Source organism: Echiichthys vipera, assembly GCF_963691815.1.
Source record: "Echiichthys vipera genome assembly, chromosome: 14".
In the NCBI taxonomy this organism is placed as follows: Eukaryota; Metazoa; Chordata; class Actinopteri; order Perciformes; family Trachinidae; genus Echiichthys; species Echiichthys vipera.
The window spans coordinates 15592437-15598436 of record NC_139839.1 but is presented as its reverse complement, the minus strand read 5'-3'; positions in this window follow the sequence as shown (position 1 = coordinate 15598436).

The following is a 6000-nucleotide window of genomic DNA, read 5'->3' as shown; positions in this document are numbered from 1 at the left end:
TATTGGATTAACTGTAACCTAAATATACTTAGTTTAAGATCATGTAAGGCAATGATTTGGGTGTGATGAGTGAATATTAAGGTGAAGGAGAAGTGTGGTGCCCAGGAAAGACACATTTGTTGCACCCCTTGAGGCACACAAACTGTGACCTGCCAGTGAGATCAGATCACATTTATGGGGTCAAGTTACTTCACCCTGATTTTATCTATGTGTTTGTGTTGACAGCTTTAAAAGTTTTGATGGGCCTAAACCGGGCCAGTATCTTTATATCTATATCTAGTTTTATCTTATTTTTTATCTGTCTGTGAAGACCGTCCTCACCCAAAAATGTCCTTATTGGTTGATTCTGCAAGCAGCTTATTTTGACCCATATTGAAGTTTTTTGTTAGGCAGGGAACTCTCGCATTTGTCAAAATCGTAACCATGTAATCATAATACAACGTAGTATAAAGGGAGATAAAGTCAACGTAGGGAGGAGGACCGGGTTTGATAGATGGGCCAAACAAACACACTGTGACTGTCACCGAAGGGACTGCTGTTCGTGTCCTGTGTGAAACCAAAGTCAACGTTGACTTCTTTTGAGTTAACTACATTAGGAGGAAACCACGTCACAGGAATAACTAAGTTGCAGACTTATGTCAGTTACAAATGTACTAGGGGTGGAACGGTTCACAAAATCCACTGTTAATATCACGGTTTTGGGGTCACGGTTTTTCGGTTCGTTCGGTTCTTTTAGATTCTAAAAATACCATGTATCAGATTTTGTAGCCTAAAATCTAATCAAATATTCTTAAGGACATGTCATGCAATCATGCAAAAGGCAGCTTGTTTAGGGATTACTGTATCAATCTTAAATGAAAGTGAAGTGAGATTTTGAAACAGTAGGAGGCACATTGCTGCATTTACACGTTTACATATTTAGTTGGCAAAAAGGTAAACAGTTGTTTGCCTTCTAGGTAAGAATGTAAACACTTCTACATTATCAAATCTTAGAAAAAATGAAGAAAATAGGTTTTCTTTCACTAAAATACGCACAAACAGCAATCACTGAACTGACTGAAATAGGCCACATCAGGGCTGTTCAAGTAATTTGGAATTGAGGCCAGTTGACGAAAATGATCCAAAATGAGGGGCCGGAAAAATATGAGCATCACATTAATGGATATTGTAAAACAATGCAGTGACATAGGTGTGGATACAGTATATTGTCTTTATTTTATCAATGTAAATATTAGTCATAGGCCTCAAAGTGCAACAAGCTTGTCAAAAACAATCCTTGTTGAATGAACAAACCTGTTAACCAGAGGTTTACACTCTATTATGGGACTAAAGTAAAGTTTGAGGTTCTTCTCCTTTACTTAAGTATTTTATTTACATGCTACTTTATACTTCTACTCCACTACAAATCAGTGGGAAATATTCTACTTTTTACTCCACTACATTTATCTGATTACTTCAGTAATTAGTTACTTTACCAGGCTGACAAGTCCATATGTTAATTCATCAAAACTGAACTGACACAAATGAACGTAACATAAATGCAGAGTAGCATGATTTTACTGAAGATGACTTCTCAACTTATCCTCTTTACACTCAGATATGGCTGCAAAGTAAACTCAGGCTTCACAGTGACAGAAACTAAAACTTCTCTGTCCATTCTCTGGTGAACTGACGGTTTTCTGTGGCCACTTTTATTTTTCAGAGTAGAAAGAGACGTTGGTGTGGTGATTTAACCACAGATTTAACCAGACAGAAACAATTGAGAACAACAGAGCGGAGCTTAGCGAGCTGTTGCCAAGAGGATTCAGAAACCCACGAAGAAGAGCGTAGCGGGAGCTCAGCCAAAGCGTTCGCAGCGGGAACTTTGAGAGAGAATGCGCAGCGGGAACGTGCGTAGCGGGAACGTGCGTAGCGGGAACGTGCGTAGCGTTGTGGCCGTGTGTCTACAGGGAACGTGTGGAGCAAATCTCCCAGCGAGCAGGGATTTGACGCGCTGAGACGTAGCACTGAGACGTAGCACTGAGACGTAGCACTGAGATGTAGCACTGAGACGTAGCACTGAGACGTAGCACTGAGACGTAGCACTGAGACGTAGCACTGAGAAAGGACAGCGGCCATTAAGGCTTACGCTACGTTGCACCTCATAAACCGAACGGTACACACGTGTACCGAACCGTGACTTGCGTACCGAACAGGACGGATTTTTTTTCATAAACCGTTCCACCCCTAAAATGTACTCATTTCAATCCAAACCATCAATTTTTTTCTAAACTCAACCAAAAAGTTCCATTTTACATTGTTAACTACATGTTTAAAACTGTGACTGTTTCAACGTCAAAAAAGGGACATATACTGTGTGTCGTTTTGGGATTCATTGACAAACAACCTAGTCTGTCATGTACTGGAGGTTGTGTTGGTCTGTTTGTCTGTACTGTATTTATCTTCTCTAGGTACAGTACAGCAATACAATACACGCTCAATAGAGCATGATGAAAAAATAATACTGTGTCGCTTTGAAAGGTGGTTGGGGAGATTATTAGCATTCTTGCTGTATATCTTTGCATTTTCTGCAAAGTTTGAATTATGCAAATCTTGTATAAAGTGACAGGTTTTTGTTGAAGGCCAAAATGCTGACATGCAGTGGCTTAACGTTTGCTGGAACCTTGAAAATTTCCTGGTCACTCTCCTTGTCTGCTATGCATCAGTACCTCAGCGAACTGAGATGACCCAGGGTCTCCTGGAGGAGAACAACTATTACCCAACTACATTCAAGATGACTATCATTAGGTCTGTTCATTTAAAGAGTTATGGCCACAATGACTATGACTACAAGTTTGTATTTTATGTTTGTCAGTAGAGGAGGAAAACATGGATGCAATTAAGGGAACTGAGATGTACCATATTGTCTCCTGGGGAGCAACGGTTAAATATGTAAGTAAATACATTCTGAAATGATTTGGAGGCAGGATCATAGTTTACCATGCAACCTACTCTCAATTATCAGCGGGCCTCTTTCATGCCCTCCACACTTCCTCTCTGTAAAAGAAAGCGTGTGTGTGTGTGTGTGTGTTTGTGTGTGTGTGTGTGTGTGTGTGTGTGTGTGTGTGTGTGTGTGTGTGTGTGGGTTATTTGTAAAACCAATTCCCAGTTATGTTCCATAATTAGTAAAACATGCAACTAGACAGATGCATAAATGATTAATGACAAGCCTGCAAACAAAGCAAAAAAAATTTGATTGCCTTGGTCAGATCTACCATTTATTAAAGGAGAAGCTAAAAAATGTTGAAAGAAAAATTGATTTAAAAAAAAGAAGGAAAAAAAACCCATTTGAACTTGGAGACAATGTTCCAAGGAAGCAACCCTTACTTATGATGTCTTTAATAACTAATCCAATGTTTCCACCAAAGAAATGTCTCTGTGTAAGTAGGTCAGACCCATCTTTGTTCCATACCAGGCTAAATTAGATTTAACTTTTAAATTGGTTAATTAAAAGTGTGTATCATTATTGCAGTCATTGTTTCTGTCTTTGATTAATAGTAATAAGCTCTTTTCTTATTTGACTTGAAATGCTTTGCAAGGATTCAACAGACTGTACAACTTGTCTATGATGTCTCACTCAGAAGACACTTCTGTTCATTTCATAATACTGAACTTGAGAAGCATAGAACACACACAGTTATATGATAGAAGGTATATCTCCAATATTATAAGGACATGAAGATAAAGGACTAATGTTGAAAGTTTGGCCACGTCTCAGGTCATGTTCAATCCAACAGCATAATCTGACAGTGAATCAAATGGTGAATCAATGATATGCTTAGATTGCCAAACCCAAACCCAAACCATAACACCCCCCTGGCTGGAAGGCTTTGCTTCTGTAGAATGTTTGCCAGTAAAATATTGTGGTACAGTAATAAGCAGATGTAGCAGCTTGAGAGTTACAGTAACCAGTAACCAAGAGCTGTGTCTTACCCCAGTGGGACAATAGAGGTTATTATTGTATTGTATCATAGATATAGCATTAGGAAAGTGTACCTCACATTGACAACAAACATCTCAAAAACCTTGATTTGCTTCGAGCATCACTCACACTATCATCATTAAGACTACATCCACTGCGGAAAAGACTTTGACATCCCTCACTGGCTACTGTCAGACTGCTCTGCTGTCAATTTTAATCAGTGACTACCAATCAGGTTGGAGCATTTCCGGGACTAAGATTAACAGCAGGTTTTTAGCAAGCAGGGAGTTGCGTTGCTTACTACAGTTTAAGAGACCATTCTTTTTGGAGATTAAAGACGTTGCCTGCTGCTGTTATGTATGCGTGCAGCTATTTGTAAGTGCCAAACTTTCTCTACCAGTAATTCTATAATTTATTATCTGTTTTGGTTAAGCATTTTTAGTAGCTGATTTTCCATTTCTAGCAGCAATTTATTCAGTGATATTAACGTAATTTATGTTCAAAGGTAAATCTTAAATTGTTAATTATCTGCTACTAATTGTGTTTAGAAATGCATTGTGGAGATTTATTTATTTAAGGAGTTTATCTATTTTCTGGCTGAATAGGCTTGGTTTATAGCAATATATTTTATTTTGTGGTGTGTTGACTAGTGAGGTGATCATATTCAATAAATATTCTAAAAATGTAAAATGTCTCCTCCGTGACCAGATGTCTGTGGCAACTTAATATACTGAACCAGAAATGTTAATGATAATAGAGGGTAAGGCCCTGAGACTTTCTTTCATCGACACTACTACAGTACGTTTTGATTTGAAAACAGCGTTTCAAAATGAAAATGATCTCCATTCCACACAAGCATTTTAGCTCACTGTCAGAAATAATTTCCATCCATGTTAACACACCATGTGTAAATGTACACACATACACTGGGCATACACATGCCAGTGTAAACGGGAAAGTGATTGTCCAATGTTACCCTGCGATTGAAAATCATTGCTGTATAAATTTAAAGTACAGAAAATAATCCGACCAACAATTGTGAAAACGAAGACCAGAGATGTCCTCGCTAGGACCGTCTTCGAGGTGGAACCATTACTAAGAGTGGCACATGACTATAACAGTGGCAGAAAACCGATAGAGAGATGTTACAAAGCAAATACAGCAACAATTTAGCATGGTACAAGGGACATTATCCAACGCCGGAGGAAGCCATGGCAAAGGAAAGGGAGTACCCATGACAAGGATGAAAAAAGTATGTCCTACCTAACTGAAAGTGAAACTAAAAGTAGTGTGGATGTAGACCAAGGTTGAAGGGGTAAAAGCTTCAGAAGAGTGGTGGGAAGTCATTTCAATCAGAACAATTTTTACTCAGTTAGTGCACAGACCCATAACGGAACCATGTCTCAAGTAGATTGGACATGCATATTAAGCGTAGTTTTCCTTGCATTCGCTCCTATAGGCCTATTGGAATTGCTTTTATGGTCTTGCATTTAGAGAATGACGACATATTCAACTTCAATTGGTCCTCTAATAGAAAAATTGATGTGTGGAAAGAATAGAGCTAAGCAGCTGGTGAGCAATAACCACGGTGTACGTAGAAGCTGCTTGGGTAAACTACAGACTGCTGCAAGGAAAGAGGACCATGAGCTCTGTCTCCTATACAGACTATACATATATTCTATACATACAGTGAAATGCCTCTGCAACAACAAATGATCACATAACATCTGTCATAACAGTTTCTTAGAGCAATATACTTGAAGATCATTCACTGTGTTCACTGAAACGTTACCGAGTGTCACACTACGATCCCTGTTGTTCGATGTCAGCCATGGATCTGAGCTGTTCACTACCATTTCCTGCAGCGTGGAGTTTGTGTGATTTCTGCACACTCAGTAACTGTCCAACCTCCGGCCCCTCTGTCCCAGAGTTGCAGGTTTACTCTAGGTGTACATAGGTTATTAGTGCTGAATCACTTCAGCAGTGTAATGCTGGCCCCGAACAGATAGATCCTGAGAATTTTCGTTTAAGAGAATATA